The 26,249-nt window shown below is 36.3% G+C and overlaps 1 long non-coding RNA gene across 1 annotated transcript; it reads left to right on the top strand.

The window, feature by feature from the left end:
- Nucleotides 1-6,719: 6,719 nt before the first annotated feature.
- On the top strand, nt 6,720-22,967 carry LOC116583016. Its single transcript, XR_004282586.1, has 3 exons — nt 6,720-6,731; nt 9,899-9,901; nt 22,879-22,967. It is a non-coding gene; the product is annotated as an uncharacterized LOC116583016 (long non-coding RNA).
- The last annotated feature ends 3,282 nt before the right edge of the window (nt 22,968-26,249 follow it).

Genomic DNA, 26,249 nt, shown 5'->3' with positions numbered 1-26,249 from the left:
CCCCACCCCCCCTCCCAAACCCCCTCCCTTCAGCAACTCTCAGTTTGTTTTGTCAGATTAAGAGTCACCTATGGTTTGTCTCCCTCCCAATCCCATCTTGTTTCATTTATTCTTTTCCTACCCCATACCCCCCTTGTTGCATCTACCCTTCCTCATATCAGGGAGATCACATGATAGTTGTCTTTCTCCAATTGACTTATTTCACTAACCTGTTCACTAACTTACCCTCTAGTTCCATCAACATTGTTGCAGATGGCAAGATTTCATTTCTTTTGATGGATGCATAATATTCCATTGTGTATATACCACATCTCCTTTTTCCATTCATCTGTTGGTTCTTTCCATAGTTTGGAAAGAACCATCTAGGTTTTTTCCATAGTTTGGCTATTGTAGACATTGCTGCTATAAACATCTGGGTGCATGCATCCCTTCAGATCACTACACTTGTATCTTTAGGGTAAATATCCAGTAGGGCAGTTGCTGGGTCATAGGGTAGTTCTATTTTCAACTTTTTGAGGAACCTCCATGCTTTTTTCCAGAGTGGTTGCACCAGCTTGCATTCCCACCAACAGTGTAGGAGGGTTCCCCTTTCTCCACATCCTCGCCAGCATCTGTCACTTCCTGACTTGTTAATTTTAGCAATTCTGACTGGTGTGAGGTGATATCTCATTGTGGTTTTGATCTGTATTTCCCTGATGCCGAGTGATGTGGAGCACTTTTTTATGTGTCTTTTGGCCATCCGGATGTCTTCTTTGCAAAAATGACACATCATGTCTTCTGCCTATTTCTTGATTGGATTATTTGTTCTGTGGGTGTTGAGTTTGCTAGGTTCTTTATAGATTTTGGACACTAGCCCATTATCTGATATGTCGTTTGCAAATATCTTCTCCCATTCTGTCAGTTGTCTTTTGGTTTTGTTAACTGTTTCCTTTGCTGTGCAAAAGCTTTTGATCTTGATGAAATCCCAAAAGTTCATTTTTGCCCTTATTGCCCTTGCCTTTGGCGATGTTCCTAGGAAGATGTTGCTGTGGCTGAGGTCGAAGAGGTTGCTGCCTGTGTTCTCCTGAAGGATTTGGATGGATTCCTTTCTCAAATTGAGGTCCTTCATCCATTTTGAGTCTATTTTTGTGTGTGGTGGAAGGAAATGGTCCAATTTCATTTTTCTGCATGTGGCTGTCCAATTTTCCCAACACCATTTATTGAAGAGGCTGTCTTTTTCCCATTGGACATTCCTTCCTGTTTTGTCGAAAATTAGTTGACCATAGAGTTGAGGGTCTATTTCTGAGCTCTCTATTCTGTTCCATTGATCTATGTGTCTGTTTTTGTGCCAGTACCATACTGTCTTGATGATGACAGCTTTGTAATAGAGTTTGAAGTCCGGAATTGTGATGCCACCAACTTTGGCTTTCTTTTTCAATATTCCTTTGGCTATTTGAGGTCTTTTCCGGTTCCATATAAATTTTAGGATTATTTGTTCAATTTCTTTGAAAAAAATGGGTGAGATTTTGAAAGGGATTGCATTAAAAGTGTAGATTGCTTTAGGTAGCATAGACATTTTCACAATATTTGTTCTTCCAACCCAGGAGCACAGAATATTTTTCCATTTCTTTGTATCTTCCTCAATTTCTTTCATGAGTACTTTACAGTTTTCTGAGTATAGATTCTTAGCCTCTTTGGTTAGGTTTATTCCTAGGTATCTTATAGTTTTGGGTGCAATTGTAAATGGGATTGACTCCTTAATTTCTCTTTCTTCTGTCTTGTTGTTAGTGTAGAGAAAAGCAACTGGTTTCTGTGCATTGATTTTATATCCTGACACTTTCCTAAATTCCTGTACAAGTTCTAGCAGTTTTGGAGTGGAGTCTTTTGTATTTTCCACATATAGTATGATATTATCTGCAAAGAGTGATAGTTTGACTTCTTCTTTGCCGATTTGGATGCCTTTAATATCTTTTTGTTGTCTGATTGCTGAGGCTAGGACTTCTAGTACTATGTTGAATAGCAGTGGTGATAACGGACATCCCTGCTGTGTTCCTGACTGTAGCAGAAAATATCATTGATAATGATATTTGCAGTGGGTTTTTCATAGATGGCTTTGATAATATTGAGATACATGCCCTCTATCCCTACACTTTGAAGAGTTTTGATCAGGAAGGGATGCTGTACTTTGTCAAATACTTTTTCAGCATCTATTGAGAGTATCATATGGTTCTTGTTCTTTCTTTTATTGATGTGTTGTATCACATTGATTGATTTGTGGATGTGGAACCAACCTTGCAGCCCTGGAATAAATCCCACTTGGTCTTGGTGAATAATCCTCTTCATGTACTGTTGAATCCTGTTGGCTAGTACTTTGGTGAGAATTTTCTCATCATGTTCATCAAGGGTATTGGTCTGTAGTTCTCTTTTTTGATGGGATCCTTGTCTGGTTTTGGAATCAAGGTGACGTTGGCCTCATAAAATGGGTTTGGAAGTTTTTCTTCCATTTCTATTTTTTTGGAACAGTTTCAGGAGAATAGGAATTAATTCCTCTTTAAATATTTGGTAGAATTCCCCTGGGAAGTCATCTGGCCCTGGGCTTTTGTTTGTTTGGAGATTTTTGATGACTGTTTCAATCTCCTTACTTGTTATGGGTCTGTTCAGGTTTTCTATTTCTTCCTGGTTCAGTTGTGGTAGTTTATATGTTTCTAGGAATGTATCCATTTCTTCCAGATCGTCAAATTTTTTGGTGTACTGTTGCTCATAGTATGTTCTTATAATTGTTTGTATTTCTTTGGTGTTGGTTGTGATCTCTCCTCTTTCATTCATGATTTTATTTATTTGGGTCCTTTTTCTTTTCTTTTTGATAAGTCTGGCCAGGGGTTTATCAATCTTATTAATTCTTTCAAAGAACCAGCTCCTAGTTTCGTTGATCTGTTCTATTGTTTTTTTGGTTTCTATTTCATTGATTTCTGCTCTGATCTTTATAATTTCTCTTCTCCTGCTAGGTTTTGGCTTCCTTTGTTGTTCTTTCTCCAGCTCCTGTAGGCATAGGGTTAGGTTGTGTACTTGAGACCTTTCTTGTTTCTTGAGAAAGGATTGTACCACTATATATTTTCCTCTCAGGACTGCCATTGCTGTGTCCCACAGATTTTGAACCATTGTGTTTTCATTATCATTTGTTTCCATGAATTTTTTCAATTCTTCTTTAATTTCCTGGTTGACCCATTCATTCTTTAGAAGGATGTTGTGTGGTCTCCATGTATTTGGGTTCTTTCTAAATTTCCTCTTGTGATTGAGTTCTAGGTTCAGAGCATTGTGAAAATATGCAGGGAATGATCCCAATCTTTTGATACCAGTTGAGACCTGATTTAGGACCGAGGATGTGATCTATTCTGGAGAATGTCCCATGTGCACTAGAGAAGAATGTGTATTCTGTTGCTTTGGGATGAAATGTTCTGAATATATCTGTGATGTCCATCTGGTCCAGTGTGTCATTTAAGGCCTTTATTTCCTTGCTGATCTTTTGCTTGGATGATCTGTCCATTTCAGTGAGGGGAGTGTGAAAGCCCCTTGCTATTATTGTATTATTGTTGATGTGGTTTTTTGATTTTGTTATTAATTTGTTCATACAGTTGGCTGCTCCCATGTTAGGGGCATAGATATTTAAAATTGTTAGATCTTCTTGTTGGACAAACCCTTTGAGTATGATCTAGTGGCCTTCCTCATCTCTTATTATAATCTTTGGCTTAAAAACTAATTGATCTGATATAAGGATTGCCACTCCTGCTTTCTTCTGATGTCCATTATCATGGTAAATTGTTTTTCACCCCCTCACTTTAAATCTGGAGGTATGTTTGTGTCTAAAATGAGTTTCTTGTATTAAACATACTGATGGGTTTTGTTTTTTTATCCATTCTGATACCCTGTGTCTTTTGATTGGGACATTTAGCCCATTCACATTCAGGGTAACTATTGAGAGATATGAATTTAGTGCCATTGTATTGCCTGTAAGGGGACTGTTACTGTATATTGTCTCTGTTCCTTTCTGATCTACCACTTGTAGGCTCTCTCTTTGCTTAGAGGACCCCTTTCAATATTTCCTGTAGAACTGGTTTGGTGTTTGTAAATTCTTTCAGTTTTTGTTTGTCCTGGAAGCTTTTAATCTCTCCTTCTATTTTCAATGATAGCCTAGCTGGATATACTATTCTTGGCTGCATGTTTTTCTCGTTTAGTGCTCTGAATATATCATGCCAGTTCTTTCTGGTCTGCCAGGTCTCTGTGGATAAGTCTGCTGCCAATCTAATACTTTTACAATTGTATGTTACAGACTGCTTTTCCTGGGCTGCTTTCAGGATTTCTCTTTGTCACTAAGACTTATAATTAGGAGATGGGGTGTTGACCTATTCTTGTTGATTTTGAGTGGGGTTCTCTGCACCTCCTGGATTTTGATGCTTGTTCCCTTTGCCATATTAGGGAAATTTTCTCCAATACTTCCCTCCAATATACCTTCTGCTCCCCTCTCTCTTTCTTCTTCTTATGGAATCCCAATTATTCTAATGTTGTTTCGTCTTATGGTGTCACTTATCTCTCGAATTCTCCCCTCGTGGTCCAGTAGCTGTTTGTCCCTCTTTTGCTCAGCTTCTTTATTCTCTGTCATTTGGTCTTCTATATCACTAATTCTTTCTTCTGCCTCATTTATCCTAGCAGTGAGAGCCTCCATTCTTGATTGCACCTCATTAATAGCTTTTTTGATTTCAACTTGGTTAGATTTTAGTTCTTTTATTTCTCCAGAAAGGGCTTTTATATCTCTCGAGAGGGTTTCTCTAATATCTTCCATGCCTTTTTCGAGCCCGGCTAGAACCTTGAGAATCATCATTCTGAACTCTACTTCTGATATATTACCAATGTCTGTATTAATTAGGTCCCTAGCCTTTGGTACTGCCTCTTTTTCTTTTTTTTGTGGTGAGTTTTTCCACTTTGTCATTTTTTATGGATAAGAGTATATGGAGGAGAAAATAAAATACTAAAAGGATGGCCAAGACCCCAGGAAAATGCACATTAACCAAATCAGAAGAGACCCCAAATTGTGGCGGTGGGAGAAAGGGGATAAAAAGAAGTTCAGAAAAAAAATTAAAAAAAGAAAACAAAGAAAAAATATAAAAAAGAAAAAAATTATATATATTAGACTCGTGACTAGAACAGGGTCACCCACTTAATTTGGGGAGCATTTTGGTCTCTTAGAAGAAACTACCTCCCAATATTTTAAAGAATGAAAAATGTATATAAGGTAAACACAATGAAGGAATGGAATATGCCTATAAATATGAAAAAAATTTTAATTTCTATAAAAGGAGTTGATAAAGTAAGTTGGTTGGGAATATAAAGAAAAAGAAAGTGGAGAGAATTTGCTCGGGCTAGAGACTTGAACAAGCCCAGAGCTAGATTTAGGGTATATTTTGATCTATTAGAAGAAGTTGCACCCCAAATTTTTTAGAAGAAAAACCCTATGTGTATACAAAAAATAAAGTTAAGTACAATGAAGGATAAGACATGACTATAATAGTGAAGGTTCAAAAAAAGATTATTATTATTTTTTATGAAAGGTATAGTTAAGATAAACTAGTTTAAAAACGTTAGAAAAGAAAAGGGTAAAAGTTAAAAAAAATTTAACAGAAGAAAAAATAATAAAATTTTTAAAAAATTTAAATTAACTGCAAGACTAAAGATTCATGGGAGAAAGCCATAAGTTCCGTGCTTTGCTTTTTCCTCCTCTGGAGTTCGACTGCTCTACTTGATAAGTGAACTTGGTCTTAGCTGGATTTCTTGTTTATTTTCTGGGGGAGGGGCCTGTTGTAGTGATTCTCAAGTCTCTTTGCCGGAGGCAGAATTGCCCCGCCCTTACCAGGGTCCAGGCTAAGTAATCCGCTCGGGTTCGCTTTCAGGAGCTTTTGTTCCCTGAACGTTTTGCGTAGAGTTACAAAGGACAGGAATGAAAATGGAGGCCTCCCAATCTCTGGCCCAGAATTGCCGAGAGCTTGAGGCCCCACTCCTCAGTGCACCCTCAGAGAAAAGCGCTCAATCACTCCCATCTCCCTGGCCTCTGGCTGTGCTCTGAGCTCACCCAGCCTGTGACCGGTTCAAGGTAACTCTGAGCTGAGAGCTCACTCCTCAGCTCTGTCTCTATAGCCAGGTTACCTGCTCTAATACCTGCGAGCTCTGTGACACTCAGACACCCCTGATCCCTCTGTGACCCTGCAGGACCCGGAGCCACACTGACCTCACGTGGGCTTCACCCCGGTTAAGCCTCTGGAGTGATGTCCCTCAGTGGAGCAGACTTTTAAAAGTCCTGACTTTGTGCTCTGTTGCTCCACTGCTTGCCGGGAATCCCCACCCCACCCTGCAGTCTATCTTCCTGTCACTTTGGATTCATTTCTCTGCCGGTCCTACCTTTAAGAAAGTGGTCAATTTTCTGTTTCTAGAATTGCTTTCCTTCTTCTCTTCGATCTCCCATTGGATTTGTAGATGTTTGCAATGGTTTGATAAGCTATCTAGCTGATTTCCTGCTACCTGATGTAGTCTCAGCCTGCTACTTCTCTGCCATCTTGACTCCTCCTCCTATGTGCTTCATTCTTGACTATATCTTTGTACATTAAGTTTTCAGAGGGTAGCAGTGCCTTCCTTAAGAAACCAGATTAGCCACTTCATTCAAAATATATAGGGTGTCAGGTGGATAAAAAATGAAACCCATCTATGTGCTGCCTACAAGAGACCCATTTTAGGTCTAAAGACACCTGCAGATATAAAGCGAGGGGCTGCATTGCATGGAGCACTGGGTGTGGTGCATAAACAATGCAAAAAATAAAATTTAAAAATAAAATTTAAAAAATTTAATTAAATAAATAAATAAATAAAAAGTTTCCCTAAGCCAGAGTAACAATACTTATATCAGACAAACTAGATTTTAAATGAAAAACTACCAAAAGATGAAGAAAGACTCTCTGTCATAGTAAAGGTGACTATTCAATGAGAAGGTTAAACAATCATAAATACTCATGCCCTCAACTTGAAAGCACTCAAATATATAAAACAATTAATAATAAACATAAAGAAACTAATCAATAATAATACAAAATGGTAGAAGACTCTAACACCCTTCTCATATAAGTGGGTAGATCATCTACATAAAAAGTCAACAAGGAAACAATGGCTTTGAGTGACAAATGGATCAGATGGATTTAACAAATAAATTCGGAACATTTCATCCTAGAGCAGCAGAATATAAATTCTTTTCAAGCGCACATAAGGCATTCTCCAAAGTAGATTACACACTGGATCACAAATCTTGCCTCAATAAGTATAAAAAGATTGATATCATACTATACATAGTTTCTGAACACAACACCATGAAACTTGAAGTTAACCACAAGAAAAAAACTGGAGAGACCACAAATACATAGAGATTAAAGAGCATCTCACTAAACAATGAATAGGTCAACCAGGAAATCAAAGAAGTTTTTCTAAAAAAATACATGAAAACAAATGAAAATAAAAATGAAAACACAATGGTCTCAAACCTTTGGGATGCAGCAAAAACAGTTCTATGAGGGAAATATATAGCAATATAGGCTTACCTTAAGAAACAAGAATAATCTCAAATAAACCTACAGAAGCTAGAAAAAGAACAAATGAACACTAAAGTTATCAGAAAAAGGGAAATAATAAAGATTAGAATAGAAACAAATGATATAAGAATTAAAAAGTCAATGGAATGGACCAATGAAACCAAGAGTTGATTCTTTGAAAAAAAAAAAAAATCAATAAAATTGAAAAACCCCTAGGCAGATATCAAAAAGAAAAGAGAAAGGGCACAAATAAATAAAACCTAAATAAGAGAAGAGAGGTTACAACCAACACCACAGAAATACAAACAATTATAAGAGAACATTATGAAAACTATATGCCAATGAATTGGACAACCTGAAAGAAATGGATAACTTTCTAGAAACATATAACTTAAAAACTGAAAGAGAAAAAATTAAAAAAAAAAAAAACTTGTACAGACTGAAAACCAGCAAAGAAATTGAATCAGAAATCAAAAATCTTCCAATAAACAAAATTCCAAGGCCAGATGGCCTCACAGGTGAATTCTACCACACATTGAAAGAAGTGTTAATACCCAATTTTTCTGGAAATATTCCAAAAAAACAGAAAAGGAAGGAAAATGTCTAAATTCATTCTATGAGACCAGCATTACCCTGATAACCAAAACCAGAAAAAGACTCCACTATGAAAGAGAACTACAGGCCATTATAAATATATAAAGAATCATCATTCACCATGATCAAGTGCGATTTATTCCTGGGCTGCAAGGATGATTAAACATTCACAAATCAATGTGATATACCATATTAATAAAAGAAAGCATAACAGCCATATGATCCTCTCAATATATACAGAAAAAGCACTTGATAAAGTAGAAAATTCACTCATGATAAAAACCCTCAATGTAGGGTTAGAGGGAAACATACCTCAATAAAGGCCATATATAAAAAATCCATAGCTAGTACCATCCTCAATATGGAAAAATCAAGATCTTTTCTTGTGCATCCAGGAATAAAACAGGGAAGTTTACTCTCACTGCTGCTATTTAACATAGTACTAGAAGTCCTGGCTTCAGCAATCACGCAACAAAAAGAAGAAAAGGCATCAAATCAGCAAGGAAGAAGTAAAACTTTCACTATTTGCAGATGACATGATACTCTGCACAGAAATCCCAGAAGACTCCACCAAAAAATTGCTAGAACTGATACACAAATTCAATAAAGTTGTAGGATACAACAGAAATCAGTTGCAATTCCATACATCAATAATGAAACTGCAGAAAGAGAAATCAAGGAATCAGTCCCATTTGCAATTGCATCAAAACCCTAAAGATAACTAAGAATAAGCCTAACCAAAGAGGTGAATGATCTGTACTTTGAAAACAGGAAAACACCGATGAAAGAAATTGAAGGTGATGCAAAGAAATGGAAAGACATTCCATACTCATGGATTGGAAGAACAAATTGTTACAATGTCTATACTACCCAAAACAATCTACACATTTAATGCAATCCTTATCAAAATGCCAACAGCATTTTTTCACAGAGCTAGAACAAACAATTGTAAAATTTGTATGGAACCACAAAGGACCCTGAATAGCCAAAGCAACCTTGAAAAAGAAATACAAAGTTGGAGGCATCACAATTCCAGACTTCAAGTTATATTATAAACCTGAGGTGATCAAAACAATATGGGACAGGCATAAAAATAGACACATAGATCAATAGAACAGAATAGAGAACCTGAACCCATAACTATATGGTCAATTTTTAACAAAGGAATATCCAAAGGAAAAAAGACAGTCTCTTCAACAAATGGTGCTGGGATAATTGGACAGCAACACCTAAAGGAAAAAACTGGACCACTTTCTTACATCATACCCAAAAATAAATTCAAAATTGATGAAAGAGCTAAATGTGAGAAGGGAAACCATTAAAATCCTAGGGAAAAACACAGGCAGTAATCTCTTTGACCTTGGCCATAGCAATGTCTTAGTAGGTAAGTCTCCTGAGGCAATGGAAACAAAAGCAAAGATGAACTATTGGAACTTCATCAAGATAAAACCTACTGTAGAGTGAAGGAAACAATAAACAAAACTAAAAGGCAACCTACAGAATGGGAGGAGATATTGCAAAAGACATATCTGATAAAGGGTTAGTATCCATAATCTATAAAGAAGTTATTAATCTCAACATCCAAAAACCAAATATTTCAGTTAAAAAAATGGGCAGGAGACATGGATAGATATTTTTCCAAAGAAGACATCCAGATGGCTCACAGATACATGAAAAGATGCTCAATATTATTCATCATCAAGGAAGTACAAATCAAAACTACAATGAGATGTCACCTCACACTTGACAGAATGGCTAAAATAAGAACACAAGAAACAGTGGGTATTGGTGAGAATGTGGAGAAAAGGAACCTTCTTGTCCTGTTGGGAATACAAACTGGTGCAACCACTCGGGAAAACAACATGGACGTTCCTCAAAATGTTGAAAATAGAACTACCCTATGACCCAGCAATAGCACTACTGGGTATTTACCCTAAAGATACAAACGTAGTGATCCGAAGGGGCACGTGCACCCAAATGTTTATAGCAGCAATGTCCACAATAGCCAAACTATGGAAAGAACCTAGATGTCCATCAACAGATGAATGGATCAAGAAGATGTGGTATATATACACAATGGAATACTATGCAGCCATCAAAAGAAATGAAATCTTGTCATTTGCGACAACGTGGATGGAACTAGAGCGTATCAAGCTTAGCAAAATAAGTCAAGCAGAGAAAGACAACTATCATATGATCTCCCTGATATGAGGAAGTGGTGATGCAACATGGGGGCTTAAGTGGGTAGGAGAAGAATAAATGAAACAAGATGGGATTGGGAGGGAGACAAACCATAAGTGACTCTTAATCTCACAAAACAAGCTGAGGGTTGCTGGGGGGAGGGAGGTTGGGAAGGGGGATGGGGCTATGGACATTGGGGAGGGTATGTGCTATGGTGAGTGCTGTGAAGTGTGTAAACCTGGCAATTCACAGACCTGTACCCCTGGGGATAAAAATATATGTTTATAAAAAATAAAAATTTAAAAAAAAAAGTTAAAAATAGAACTACCCTATGATACAGCAATTGCCCTACTTGGTATTTTTTCAAGGAATACAAAAATACTAAATTGAAGGGATGCATGCATTTCCATGTTTATAGCAGAATTTCAAACAATATCCAAATTATAGAAAGAGCTCAATTGTCCATCGACTGTTGAAAAGATAATGTAGTGTGTATCTATATATATATATATACACACAATGGAATGTTACTTGGCCATAGAGAAGAATGAAATCTTGCCATCATTTGCAACTATGTGGATAGAGCTAGAGTATTACACTAAGTGAAATGAGTGAGAGAAAGGCAAATACCCTATGATTTCACTCATATGTGGAATTTAAGAAACAAAACAGATGAACATGGGAGGAAAATGGAAAAAAGTGAAACAAACTATTAAGGGTAGAAAACAAACTGAGGTTACGGGAGGAGGGTTGGGCAGAGTGTGGTATGTGTTAAATGGGTGATGGGTATTCAGAGGGCACTCATTGTGATGAGCACTGGGTTTTGTCCATAAGTGTTGAATCACTAAATTCTACAACTGAATCTAATATTACTAATATTATTAAGTAAATGTAATTTAAATAAAAATTTGGGGGAAAAGACAAAAGGGTAGTAGTTTTAGGGTCTTGCTTCAATGGGACCTCAACTTAAAACCGTGCATGAAAATGGCTGCTGTCCAGGTATATTTAAAGCATCATGCCGAGAGTGTGACAACATGCCCAGGAGAGACTGATTTTTGAGGACAGTGGTTTCACAGTCCAGGAAATATTTCTTCTTTAATTAGGAAAGCTAAATTTATTGTTTGTAATCTCTAAATCACTTTTAGGTTATTTTCCACCTCTAAAATATGCAGTGTCAACCTGTTCCCAACTTTTCTCTTTACTGTTTATTTCAACTTTATCATTTTATATTACTCATGAATGATACATTTCTACTATCATTACAAATTTTTGTAGTTTTGACTACTTTATTCCTGTTCTTATCTCATTTACCAGATGATCTCCAGAGAAGCAATGGCATTCTGTTGGCTTATTAATATTGGGATTTTTCTAAAAGATTTTATTTTTTCCCTTTTATTTTCCTATGTTTCAACAGCTTTTATAACAACAGAAATGCTTTTCTCACTTAAATTGGCTATTATAAGGTACAAGGTGCTATGGGAGTGAGTGAACATTTCTCTTGTGCAAATTAGAGAGTGTTCACAGCCACCTTGTGCCCCATCATTAAATCAAAGGAGAGAACAGTCTCTGAAATGAGCACTGGCTGTGCACTGTCAGTCCTATGATTCCCTTAACCTGTCAGCTTTCATTACTTTACAGAAGATGAGAAATTACTTTGAATGACAAGATGAGTGTGATGATACTGTGTTTGGGGATGCACACATTCCAGAAATTGAAAATGACATTTTCCTCTGCACAGAGCTGAACAGAGAACATCATTGCTTACCTCTAGTCCACCCAAAGTTCAAATGAACCATGACTTATGAGCTATTTTATTTCCAGAACACTGCCACATAAATATATAAGACACACTATATTGATAAAGCCACAGTCTATCTTATGCAGTGTGCCATTTCATATGGTGGCACAAAAGGATTTTATGGGAGCAGGCTGGGTGAATCTCTCTTCCTAAAAAGTTAAAAATGTACCATTAAATAAATGTGCCTTCATTTAACAGTTACCCAGTCTTAGTGAACAGGTTTTTTTGTTTGTTTGTTTATTTTTTATTTACTTGAGACAGCACAAGCAAGGGGAACAGCAGAGGCAAAGGGAGAAGCAGACTCCCTGTGGAGCAGGGAGCCCAATGTAGGACTCAATCCCAGGATGTTGGGACCATGACTTGAGCCGAAGGCAAATGCTTAACTGATTCACTGACTAATGAACAGTTTTAAAACATCTTAAAACTACTTTCTTGTTCATCTTAACTTCATTTGGATTTTTATTGGACTCATGACTTTTTCTTATTCTAATTTGTAAACCTTTTTAATTTATATTAAAAACCACCTCTTTCAAGCTTTCAGCTATTTGCAAGTATCCCATTTTTTTTTTTAAGATTTTATTTATTTATTTGAACGAGATCACAAATAGGCAGAGAGGCAGGCAGAGAGAGAGGAGGAAGCAGGCTCCCTGCTGAGCAGAGAGCCTGATGCGGGGCTTGATCCCAGGACCCTGGGATCATGACCTAAGCTGAAGGCAGAGGCTTTAACCCACTGAGCCACCCAGGCACCCCAAGTATCCCATTTTTTAATAAAAAAATGGAATGTTCTATCCACTTCCTTCATAATGTTACATAATTTGATATCAATTCCAGCCATTATTCCCAATAATTTATACTTTTAATTATCAAAAATTATGAGAGTTTATATTAGGTATTCATCTCTGGTTTGCTCAAGCTCCATTCGGCCTTGCATGTATTATGGCAATGAGATTTATAATTAATGGTCCAAATACTGTACCATGAAATTGTGAGAAAGTAAGACAAGAGTTTGTTTGTTTTGATCTTTGGTTTATAACAGTTATTATCCTTAGGAAACTATTCCTAGTTATCTTTTATGAACCATGATTCCTACATTATAGTTCACAATTTATTCAATATAGTTAATGAAATAGCTTTCATTTTGCTTAATACTTAATTGCCCAGAAGACTTTAACATTGTAACTTAAAGCTCAGACATTCTGATAATTGCATTTTGTCATTCAAGGAATTATTCTTCAGATTATTTATTTCCTAATAATCTACTGCCCAAGGAGTTTTGAAAGTATGGATACATTCTATCCGTACGATTATTCAGCAAATACTTATTTTTCTATGGGAAAGTCTCAGGGCCAAGGGTCGTGAACGGAGAGAAAGTCACTATTGGTGTTTCCACTTGAAAGTTCACAGTGTGTGAGAAGAAACAGAACAAGTAAAATATAGTTACAGTAAAACCAGGTAACCAGTATGTTCAAGCTTTGTGCCAGGCTCTCCAATCCCATATGAGAATGATTTTGCTGGGGAGTGTTTAGGAATGTTTCAGATCAAAAGGCCATCAACACGGGACATTTGATTAAACCATAAAAACAGCAGGAGAGCAACAAAATGTACTCATTTCCATAACTGGGTGGTGCTTATAACAAAACACATCAAATCTTTATGTTCATCTAATGAAAATACACCAAGTATTATTTGACCATCTATTTTTACAGACAACCTTCTGATGTTAATGAAGAAAATAACAAAAAGAACATTGATCATTCTAAGATTCATCAGTCTGTGAATGCTTATGAATTTGCCACCATAATCAATATTTGCCAGAGTTTTAGTCTGCTGATGTTGTTGAATTTTATAGTGAAGTCAGTGAGCAGAATCATTACAAGTAATTTTTATTGTATGAAGTTTTGATCCAGAAGCCACAATATAATTTTAGAAGAGTATATAAGCAAGTTCAAGTTCTGATTCTTGATACAGAGAGAAAGTAAGCATCTCTGAAATCTCTATTGTAAACCCTTTACACTTTTTTTTAAAAAATATTATTCAAATCAGGTAACTGCATTTATAAATATACACCTATTTATATAAAATATATTTCTATGTAATCATATGCATTATATAATGCTTATATAAATAATTAATATAGATTGAGTAATGTAATAAAAACATGAAATATTCTTTTTTTCCATGTTCTTTCACAATGGGAATTGAAACTCCTAGCAACTAGGAATACCCTGAGTGGTGTCGTGGCAGACTGAAGCTTGGGAGAGAATTCATCTCTTTAAAAAGAAACTAATTACAAAATTTCTGGTGTCAGGTTGAACAAAATTTGAATGATTTGCTAAATTTTAATGTGTTATATTACTGTTGTTTTGTTATTTGATTAAAGTATTTTAATAAAACCTTAATTAGTAGAAATTATTTCTCAAATACCAGGTTGTACATAGAGGGCTCGCCATGGCATTATGTCCTTGTTAGTCAGAACCTAAGAACAAAACAAAAACTGTAAGATTATTTCTTAAATATTGTGCCATTCTTCCATCTGTATGACTTTCTTGCTTAGACTCACTTTCTAAATCTCCTTTGTGTGTTTATTTCTGCCTCCCACTCAATTCTTTCTTCACCTTGTGGTCAAAGTGATCTTCCTGGGGTGCAAAACATATCATGCCATTACCCATTCTTGAAATCCTCAGTGGTTGTTGTTTATGTAAATGGTAATTCTAAGCTCCCTTTGGCATGTCAGTGTCCTGGATTTCTTTTCCAATTTGTTTCCCACCTGCACCCCTTACTGAGGCAATCTGAGCTGCAATAATTTCGTTTCCTAATTCTGCATAGTCTTTTCCCTCTTCTAGAGAAGTTGAGTTGGTAATTTCTTCATCCATGTTATACTGGGAACTTCATCAGTACTGAAATTAACATCCGTTTCTTCTCCTCTAGGAAGTCTTTTCTCTCTTCTCCCAGAAAATGTTAGCATCTTCTTTTCTGTCTTCATAATGTAATGCATTTTATCTCTAATTTGGAATTTATAGTATTGTTGTAGTTACTTTGCTTACATAATTTATTTCTTATAGGAATGTGGACACCTCAAAGGTCCTGCTGTGTACTATTCCTATTTTCATTTTTAATTATTAGCATAATGACTGGCACAGAGAAGATATTTGAGGTTATATTTGTGGAATGAACAAATTAACTAATAAGTTTATAATATTGGACTGTAACATTATCATTTATTTTGACTGTATGCTTCCCTTTTTTTCAATCATTGGCAATCCTCATGTGGACACATAGACCACCTTTCCCTCCATCCCTGCTGACAATTCCTTTAGTGTTCACGGTTTGGGAAGAAAACTCAACATCTTTCACTGAATTTTAGAATGTAATTACATAAAAAGTTATGCCGTTTAATCAAATCATTACACAGTTTGTCAGGAAAAACTTAACATTAAATTGTGGCACATTTTTCTGAGTTTTATTTATGCTCTAGAAAATGGTTTCCTTCTGTCCTAACCATGACTGAAAAAGAAACATTTTTACTTAAAATGTCACCAATAAATTTAACAGAGTGATATTAAGTATTTTATGGGAGAAACCCAAACCAATACAAGAAAAAATCCATGTAGCATTAGCTAGCATTTTCCTGAACTTCATTCTTGCTAAAAAATGTAAAGACTAATTACTTTAAAGCAGCTAATATGTTTGATCGGTAAAGAATCTTCAAACGGAGTTATGCAATGCCCATTAAGACTTGAGGAAATAGGAGGAAAGATAGGTTTTATCCCTAAAACCCTTTTACTGAGATTATTTTTACAAGGTTTAATTCAAAATTGTTTTCTACCTAGATTCAAGATGGATTTTGTTTTGGAATATTACTATCCTATGGATTGTCTCACTTGTTGGAATCATTACAAGCTATCTTTAGATCACAATTCAGTTAATTTATCTTCTAAGCATCCTGTGGCAGGGCCATTATTAAGTGGATGCAGGGATGTGATACAGTTCAGTTCAAGTTAACCTTGCTTCACAATAGTGACACGAGTTAATTTAATTCCTGTCACCAGCCTTCACACAGGGTTATTGCACATTACCTCTCGTTATTGCAGCCACAAGTCATTATCCCTTGTAAAATCTATGTGCGACCCTCCTTACATAGACTCCATACAGATAAACAGACACAACATAATCAAATGCCCATAAAGAAATATACTACAAAAAATGAATCTCATAGGAAATTTAGGACAAATGTACAAAAAGTTTAGACACTCTGTTCCAGTCAATCCCTTCCTTCCATCTTTCCTCCTTATTTCCTTTTAGCCACAATTGTTTATTTAGCACTTACTATGTGCTAAGCACTGTTTCAGGTATTAGGGGTATACCAGTGTAAAAACTGACAAAGTCCATGATCTATAAATTTTTTCTCATTGTACATTATCTCTAGTTACAAAAACCATTTATTGAATGCCTGCTATATGCATAATATTCAAGAGTGAATATCACCTAACACCTTAATGATAAAATCTCTCTCTGAAAGGGATATAAAAACTTCACAATGAGTACAGATTATAAACATAGATTTGTTTAGAAAACTGATGTTGAGTTATAAACTTCAATACAAATTCAAACAGCGCAGGGGATAAGTACTTCAAGAAAATTGAAGTAACTCATCTTTATGAGCTTTAGTTGTCCTAATTTCAAAGTAGTGACTCAGAGAACCTGTGGAAGATCTAGTTTTAATGCTATCCCCTTTTCAAATCCTGGCACAAGAGCAAGGAGACACGTGAAGGAAATTATAATCTCTAATCACCAAACACATCCTGAAAATGTTATTTTCTTCATGTTTGAGAGAAAAAGGTAAGAGCTAAGCCTGCCATAGCCATCTAAGGGACTGAGTTTTTTAGGAACATAATTTCATCAGTCTGTCTTTCTATTCTAAGCAGGAAAATCAACTGTGAAAAAGAAAACCTGTCCAATAATTATTGACATTGAAACAATCACTATATATCTGTGACAGGTTCATTCCTTTCTCCTTGGAAAAGAAGATATTTGCTCTCTATGCAATCTATAAGGTCAAGCACAGAAAATAAGTATAATATAAACTAGACTTAGACTCACTAAAAATGCCTCTATACCTAAAATCTATTTCTATATTGTTTTTATATTTTTCTACAATGGTATCTTTGTATTTATTCATGTCTACTAATGTACAACTATTCTAATAAGTAAATAAAATGGTACCACAAATCCTCTGAAATGCAGTCAATACCTACAGAAACACTAAAGGTAATCACAACAGCAGTGAGGACAGTACAATGACTTTAAGAATGAATTAAGATTCTTACTGTACACAAATAATCAGAATAGACTGAATAATTTTGGTTTCCTAGAACTGGATAGGAAAGCTTCTTTCCCTATATTAGGTTAGACATGCAAAATCTCTACCACAAGGAAAATGATGTAGTCTTACCTCTATTATGTTAATATTCGCATTTTTTTAGAACCGTGTATCCATGTGTGTGTAATTTCCTTAAAATTACTATAGCCCATGTAAGGCAAAAGCAAATAGGCATGTGCTTGGGCAATGTTGTACTGTTTTAGATCAGGGTTCTGCTGGTTTTTGTTGTTGTTGTTGTTGTTTTTGCTGTTCTTATTCCTCAATCTGTATATCATATCCAAGAGGTTATTAACATGTCAGCATTGCCATTAATCCTCATCCTAAAATATTCATATCTTATACTTCCTACTTTTTTTTTCTTTAAAACCATTTTCAAAGTGCTCAAGTTTGTGATTCTTTTCTTCTTTGACATATTTTTTCCTGAATAGGAAACGTCATCTTAATTTTTTAAATAAATTATTGAAATAATTTATAATAATAATCCATGGGATCCACTTCCACTGAGATTCCTCAGCTCCACGTTTTTTACTTCAGCTTTTTTCATTAACTAAACACAAAGTCGACTTCAACCTTACAGAAGTTTTTCTTCTCCCTTTCTCCCCTCGGTGGGGTTGGGAGGGGGTCGTTTCTTCTGAAAGTAAATGTTTGTTGGATATTTGTGAGACCTGCCACTGACAGTTTTCTTTCTCCTCCTAGTATTTTCCTGTAACATTATTGTAATTTTATATTCAGGCTCTCTGCTCATATCTATCCTTGGCAGCATTTATATATAATTTGAACTCTGGATTTTCTCAGAGTTTCCTAATAATTTAACCTGTGGAGTTGTTAATGTCTTATATTATCATCAATTCTTCACATGCACTGACAGTAAACATATATTTTTGTTGTTGTTGTTTAAAGATTTTATGTATTTATTTGACAGACAGAGATCACAAGTAGGCAGAGAGAGAGAGAGGGAAGCAGGCTCCCTGCTGAGCAGAGAGCCTGATGCAGGACTTGATCCCAGGACCCTGAGATCATGACCCGAGCCGAAGGCAGCGGCTTAACCCACTGAGCCACCCAGGCACCCCAGTAAACATATTTCTAAGTTCCTCTTCTATGCTCATAATTCTAAATAATCAGGATTAATTCAAATTTTCTACAAACATTTAATCAAATTTGTTATGTAGAGAGGGAATACACAAAAATATTTGTCAGAGGCCCCACACCTTAAAGATGGCCTTGAAGAGGAATGCTATCTTTTATTCTTATTCCCATTGGCTGCCATACCTCTTTCTTCATATTAGTTAGACTCTTAGAAAATAAGACCCTAGCCCACAGATGTTCCACAACTGATTTATGAACTTAAGCTGCATATGTGTTCCAACCATACTGCCACCTCTGGGCTTTAGGACCCAAGGAGGTGGAGGTGATGGCAGATTTTCTCTAGGTCTTTCCCATTCTATCACTCAGGGTCATTCTCCCCATCTATAGACTCCAAGGTCAGGCAGGCCTCAGGGGTGTCCCCACATATTTTGGCTTGAATAACCAGCAAACAAATATTGGAGGCAAATACTGTTAAGTAAATCACAGAATTCAGTTAGAATTAAGAATAATTTTCATTATACTTTATGTTTAAAAATAACCTGTAATAGCTAACTTTTATTAAGTTATCTCCATGCTTCATACTCAGTTCTAGACTCTTTTTATATTCATTCCATTTAACCTTCAAAAATGTGTATGTTGTAATCCCCATTTTATGGATAAGGAAAACAAAGTTCAACATGGTGACAAAAATGGCACATATCCATAGACAACAAATGTCAGACCTGGGAGTATTTCTAGTTCTCAAGTATATCATTTTAGCCATTACTATAACTATTATACCTGGTGAAACCAACAAACACTAGAGAAAGCAGTATTATAATCTCAGAACACCCATATATGATTTCTTATTACAGGGGAGATTTATAAAATAGAAAATATGGCAAAAATCCTTTTCAGGAATAAAGCATTTTGTTTTACATGAGTGAATGGAAATAAAGTGAATTTAAAAATCAAGGAGAAGATGGATACCACCATACTTTATAGAGGTATGGAGAAGATACCACACATAAATTTGCTAGATTCAAATATTTGAGGTTAGAGTGGCTATTCCAGCTTGCGTTCCCACCAACACTGTAAGAGGGTTACCCTTTCTTTCTTTGTTTTTTTTTTTTTAGTTTCTATTTATTTATTTGACAGAGAAAAAGAGATCACAAGTAGGCAGAGAGGCAGGCAGAGAAAGAGGGGGAAGCAGGGTCCCTGCTGAGCATAGAGTTTGATGCAGGCTCAATCCCAGGACCCTGAGATCATGACCTGAGCCCAAGGCAGAGGCTTAACCCACTGAGCCACTCAGGCACCCCGAAGTTTCCCCTTTCTCTGAATCCTCACCAATGTTTGTCATTTCCTGACTTGTTTATTTTAGCCATTCTGACTGGTGTGAGGTGGTATCTCGTTGTAGTTTCGATTTGTATTTCCTCAATGCCAAGTGATGTTGAACATTTTTCATGTGTCTGTTGGCCATTTGTCTGTCTCCTTTGGAGAAATGTCTGTTCATGTCTTCTTCCCATTTCTTAGATTATTTGTTCTTTCAGTGTTGAGTTTGATAAGTTCTTTGTAGAATTTGGATACTGGCCCTTTATCTCTTAAGACTTTTGCATATATCTTCTCCCATTCTGTTGGTTGTCTTTTGGTTTTGTTGATTGTTCCCTTTTTTTGTGCAAAAGCTATTTATCTTGATGAAGTCCCAATAATTTGTTTTGGTTTTGTTTCTCTTACCTTTGGAGATGTGTCTAGCAAGAAGTTATTGTGGCTAACATCAAAGAGGTTGCTGCCTGTGCTCACCTCTATGATTTTGATGGATTCCTATCTCACATTTCAGTCTTTCATCAATTTTGAGTCTATTTTTCTGTGTGGTGTAAGGAAATGTCCAGTTTCGTTCTTCTGCATGTGACTGTCCAATTTTATCAACACCATTTGTTGAATAGACGGTCATTTTTCCATTGGATAGTCTTTCCTGCTTTGTTAAAGATTAGTTGACCATAACTGGTCAACTAATTGGTTGAAGGTCCATTTCTGGGTTCTCTATTCTGTTCCATTCATCTGTGTGCCTGCTTTTGTGCCAGTACCATACTATCTTGATGATTATAGCTTTGTAATAGAGCTTGAAGTCCAGAATTGTGATGCCACCAGTTTTGTTTTCTTTGTTTTGTTTTGTTTTCTTTTGTTTTTTTCCAAAATCCCTTTGGGTATTCAGGGTCTTTTCTGTTTCCATACAAATTTTAGGATTATTTGTTCCAGTTCTGTGAAAAAAAAGTTGATGGTTTTTTGATAGGGATTGCTTTGAATGTGTATATTGTTCTAGTAGCATAGGTATTTTCACAACATTTGTTCTTCCAATCCATGAGCATGGAATGTTTTTCATTTCTTTATGTCTTCCTCAATTTCTTTCATGAGTGTTCTACAGTTTTCTGAGTACAGATCCTTTGTTCTTTGTTTACATTTACTCCTAGATATCTTACGGTTTTTAAGGAAATTGTAAGTGGGATCCACTCCTTAATTTCTCTCTCTCTTTTTTTTTCCTGTCTTATTAGTGTATGGAAATGCAACTGATTTGTGTGTCCTGATTTTATATCCTGTCACACTGATGAATTGCTAGATGAGTCTTAACAATTTTAGGGTGGAGTCTTTTGGGTTTTCCACATACAGTATCATTTCATCATGCAAATAGTAAGAGTTTGACTTCTTTGCCAGTTCAGATGTCTTTTATTTATTTTAATTATCTGATTGTGAGGTTAGGACTTCTTGTACTATGTTTAACATCAGTAGTGATAGATCACATAATCTGTAACAAATCAGGTCTCAACTGGTACCAAAAGATTGGATTCATCCCCTGCATACTTTGGACCACAGTGCTTTGAAACTAGAACTCAGTCACAAGACAAAATTTGGAAAGAACTCAAATACATGGAAGCTAAAGTGTAACCTACTAAAGAATAAATGGGTCAACCAGAAAATTAAAGAATTAAAAAAATTGATGGAAATATGGGGCGCCTTGGTGGCTCAGTGGGTTAAAGCCTCTGCCTTCGGCTCAGGTCATGGTCTCGGGGTCCTGGGATCAAGCCCCGCATCGGGCTCTTTGCTCAGCAGGGAGCCTGCTTCCTCCCCTCTCTCTCTGCCTGCCTCTCTGCCTACTTGTAATCTCTGTCTGTCAAATAAAATAAATAAAAAATCTAAAAAAAAATTGATGGAAATAAATGAAAATGAAAACACAACTTTCAAAACCTTGAGATACAGCAGTTGGTCCTAAGAGGGAAGTATATAGCAATACAAGCTCCAGAAACAGAAAAAGTTCTCAAATATACGACCTAACCTTATACCTCAGTGAGCAGAAGAAAGAACAGAAAATAAAGAGTAAACCCAGCAGGAATAAGGAAATAATAAAGATTAGAGCAGAAATCAATGAAATAGAAACCAAAAGAACAGCAGAACAGATCAACAAAATTAAGAGCTCGTTCTTTGAAAGAATTGGTAACAGTGGTAAACCTCTGTCAGGACTTAATAAAAAGTAAAGAGAAAAAACCCAAATAAATAAAATCATGAAGGAAAGAGGAGAGATCACAACCAAGATTAAATGCAATTATAAGAACATATTATAAGCAACTATATGCCAACAAATTGGGCAATCTGGAGAAATGGATGCATTCCTACAGACGTGTAAACCACCAAAACTGAAATAGGAAGAAATAAAAAACCTGAACAGGCCCATAATCAGCAAGGAAACTGAAGCAGTAATCAAAAATATCCCAACAAATAAGAGCCCAGAGCCTGATGGCTTCCCAGGAGAATTCTTCCAAACATTTAAGGAAGAATTAATACCTATTCTTCTGAAGCTGTTTCAAAAAATTGAAATGGAAGGAAAACTACCAAACTCCTTCTATGAGGCCAATTACCTTGATCCTAAAGAGCCCACCAAAAATAATTCCAGGCCAATATCCTTGAAGAACATGGATGCAAAGATTCTCACCAAACTACTAGCCAATAGGATCCAATAGTACATTAAAAAGATTATTCACCATGACGAATTAGGATTTATTCCTGGCCCCAGGGGTGGTTCAACATCCACAAATCAATCGATGTGAAATGCTACATAAATAAAAGAAAGGACAAAAACCATATGATTCACATTATCCTCTCAATAGATACAAAAACCATTGACAAAGTACAGCACCCTTTCTTGATTAAATCTCTTCACAGTGTAGGAAAGGGAACATACCTCAATATCATAAAAGCCCATACAAAAGAAGCCCACCGTGAATATCATTCTAAATGGGGAAAAATTGAGAGCATTTCCCTTAAGGTTAGGAACACGGCAGGGATGTCCACTATCACCACTGTTTTGTTTTGTTTTTTAAAAGAAGGGGGAGGGGTTAGGTGGCTCAGTGGGTTGGGCCGCTGCCTTCAGCTCGGGTCATGATCTCAGGGTCCTGGGATCGAGTCCCGCGTCGGGCTCTCTGCTCGGCGGGGAGCCTGCTTCCTTCTCTCTCTCTCTCTGCCTGCTTCTCAGTGTACTTGTGGTTTCTCTCTGTCAAATAAATAAATAAAATCTTTAAAAAAAAAAAAAAAGAAGAAGAAGAAGGGGGAGGGGTGCATGGGTGGCTCAGTGGGTTAAGCCTCTGCCTTCAGCTCAGGTCATGATCTCAGGGCCCTGGGATGGAGCCCCACATTGGGCTCTCTGCTCAGCAGGGAGCCTGTTCCCTCCCAGCCGCCTGCCTCTCTGCCTACTTGTGATCTCTCTCTCTGTCAAATAAATAAATAAAATCTTAAAAAAAGAAAGAAAGAAAGAAAGAAAGAAAGAAAGAAAGAAAGGGGAGATGAAGCAGAGGGAAAGGGAAAGAGAGAGAATTTCATCAGGCATAAAGCTTGGTGCAGGGTTAGTCACACAACACAGATCATAACATGAGCTGAAAATAAGAGTTGGACACTTTCATTGACTGAGCCACCAATGTAACCCTTGACTCTCATTTCTTTTAGAAGTCGATTCTCTGACAGTAGCACTTCCTATTGTGAAAAAATTGTTCTTTGTCCTTTTCACTCACTGTATAAATATTTACATTTATTTTTTGGAAGGGATAAAATGAAACTGCCATCATGAACTTTGTGCTTATGGAGATTAAATTCTAATGGAGAAGAAAAACAAAATGAAGTCAACATGTGTCAATAAAATATTGAGAACTTCTGTGAATGATTCCCAAGGTGTGATCTCTGAATTAGTGACTTCTGAGTCACCTGGAAACTTGTTAGAGATGTAGTTTGGGGGCTTTACCCTATACCTACTGAATAGAAACTCAGGGGGTTTACTGAACAAACAGATATTTGAATATTTTTGTGTGGTATTCCCTCCACAAACAGGAACACACAAGACATACTAACCTTCTTTTCCTTAAGTTTACTGACAGGAGTTAAAAATTCAGGCAAATTTAAATGACAACGTACAAAAGCAGAAGCAGTAAAAGGCAAGAAATACTCAAGAGAATTGAAACCAAATTCATAGCAGCTTCCAAGAATATGTCTCAGAGAGTAGAAATTTTATATTTACTATGAAGGTGTTTGCAGTTATTGTTTTTTGTTGTTGTTTTTAGAGAGGGGGAGGGGCAGAGGGAGAGGAAGAAAGACAATCTCAAGCAGGCTCCATGCCCAAGACCAAGCCCACCATGGGGCTCCATCTCACAATGCTGAGATGATGACCTAAGCCAACATCAAGAGTCAGAAAATTAACCAACTGAGCCAGACAGGTCCCCTATAGTTATTGTTTTACATCTAGTAAGAAGACATAGTACCACATGAGTCAATAGCCAAGCCTGAAATTCATTGTCATGCACAAATATTAATGCAACACACACACAACTCTGAAGACAATTCAGCCAATAAATTATAGAAACTTAATATAAGAAGGGAAGACGTTACCTATATTACTCTGAATGGGTTGTACCACAAGTTTAATTAATAAAAACTGTGACCTACACTACTTCAAATTATCTAGAAACTTTATCACTCTAGATGGGACTGGTGTTAGTTTAGAGATCTCCTTTTCCCACTAGTGAAAATTAAGAGATGGGAAGTACATTTTGCCCCTTTAATACTATCATTTCTTATGGGTTTGGGGGTCAAATATTAAACATTTACTTTGTAGCTACAATCTGAAAGGTTTTATATCAATCATTAAGAAGTATATATGGAATCCTACAAGATAAGGCTATGGCCTCAGGAAGAAGAAATTCTACACTCACATCCTGTTAGCAACAATTTAAGTGTTTTAAGATTTTATTTATTTGTTTGAGAGAGAGAGAACATGAGCAATGGAGGAAGAGACAGAGGGAGGGAGCCTTATTCGGGGCTCAATTCTAGGACCCTGGGATCATGATCTAAGTGAAAGGCAGACGCTTAACCAACTGAGCCACCCAGGTGCCCTAGTTAAATGTTTTAAAGGACAAATGTATATATGAAAATATGAGAATTTTTAAGAAGTCAAAAGCATTTTGTGACAGCAATTTCTACCCTCAAACTGTGTATGTATTTGTTAATCTATTCTATCCCATGTACAGAGTTACACAGATTACTAAAACAAAATTCCTATTTTTTTTTAGGTGTATAATCCCATTTGGGGAGAGAACAACTAACTGCATGAAGTCTATAAAATATAGCACAACATATAATATTTGGAGTATTGAGAGGTAGGAAAGAAAATGACAGTCAAGTCTATATGAAGATGAAGTACAGAATGGTCAGCAAATATTTCATATAGGATGAAATATTTTAGTATATGGAAATAATAGGAAAAGAAAATTATCTATGCATCCAAAAGATAAACAAAGATAGTCAAATGTGGTGTGTGTTTCTTTCTCTAAGTTTGATACCTAAACAGAAAGATCAACATACAAACTAGTGCCTACATCTAGGCCTCTTGGAAATGAAGCAGTCTAGATTGGGGTAACCGGCATGATGCAAGATGTAAACCTTCAGCCTTGACATAGTCAGATTGATCCAAATAACTGGATTGTTAGATATTCACTTGCAGATCTCTACCCTACAGATCTAATTTGCTACCACTTTTTCTTTTCCAGATCTATACACAGATATAAACAACCTTCTCCTATTACTACTGCAATCACTGTGCTCTGATTATTCTGTCTTTATCTGGAGAGAGTAAGCTTTGCCTCTTTCTACACAGACACACACACACACGCACACCACACACACAGACACACATATTCTACTTCAGTACTCTGAAAATAGGAAAGACATTTGGACATTTCTTATGAAAGATCTGGAAATATATTTTATCCCAAGCTTCCACGATAACCAAATACACCATAAGTATGCTTAAGTCCTACAGTGGACTCAGAAATGTACTTGGCAGTCTTTCTGGACCATGGGAATTCTGACTTAAAAGCTTCTTTGAGTGATATTGTTAAAAAATGTTATTTATTTATTTATTTATTTATTTATTTTAGAGAGAGAGCGAAAGAGAGAGAGAGAGAGAGAGAGAAAGAGTATATAAGTGGGGGAAACAGCAGGGAGAGAGAGGAGCAGTCTCCCTGCTGAGTAAGGAGCCTGATGCTGGACCATGACCTGAGCTGAAGGACAGAGACTTCACTGACTGAGCAACCCAGGT

This window comes from Mustela erminea, chromosome 2 (genome assembly GCF_009829155.1).
Source record: "Mustela erminea isolate mMusErm1 chromosome 2, mMusErm1.Pri, whole genome shotgun sequence".
In the NCBI taxonomy this organism is placed as follows: domain Eukaryota; kingdom Metazoa; phylum Chordata; class Mammalia; order Carnivora; family Mustelidae; genus Mustela; species Mustela erminea.
This window is presented reverse-complemented; position numbering and strand designations above follow the sequence as displayed.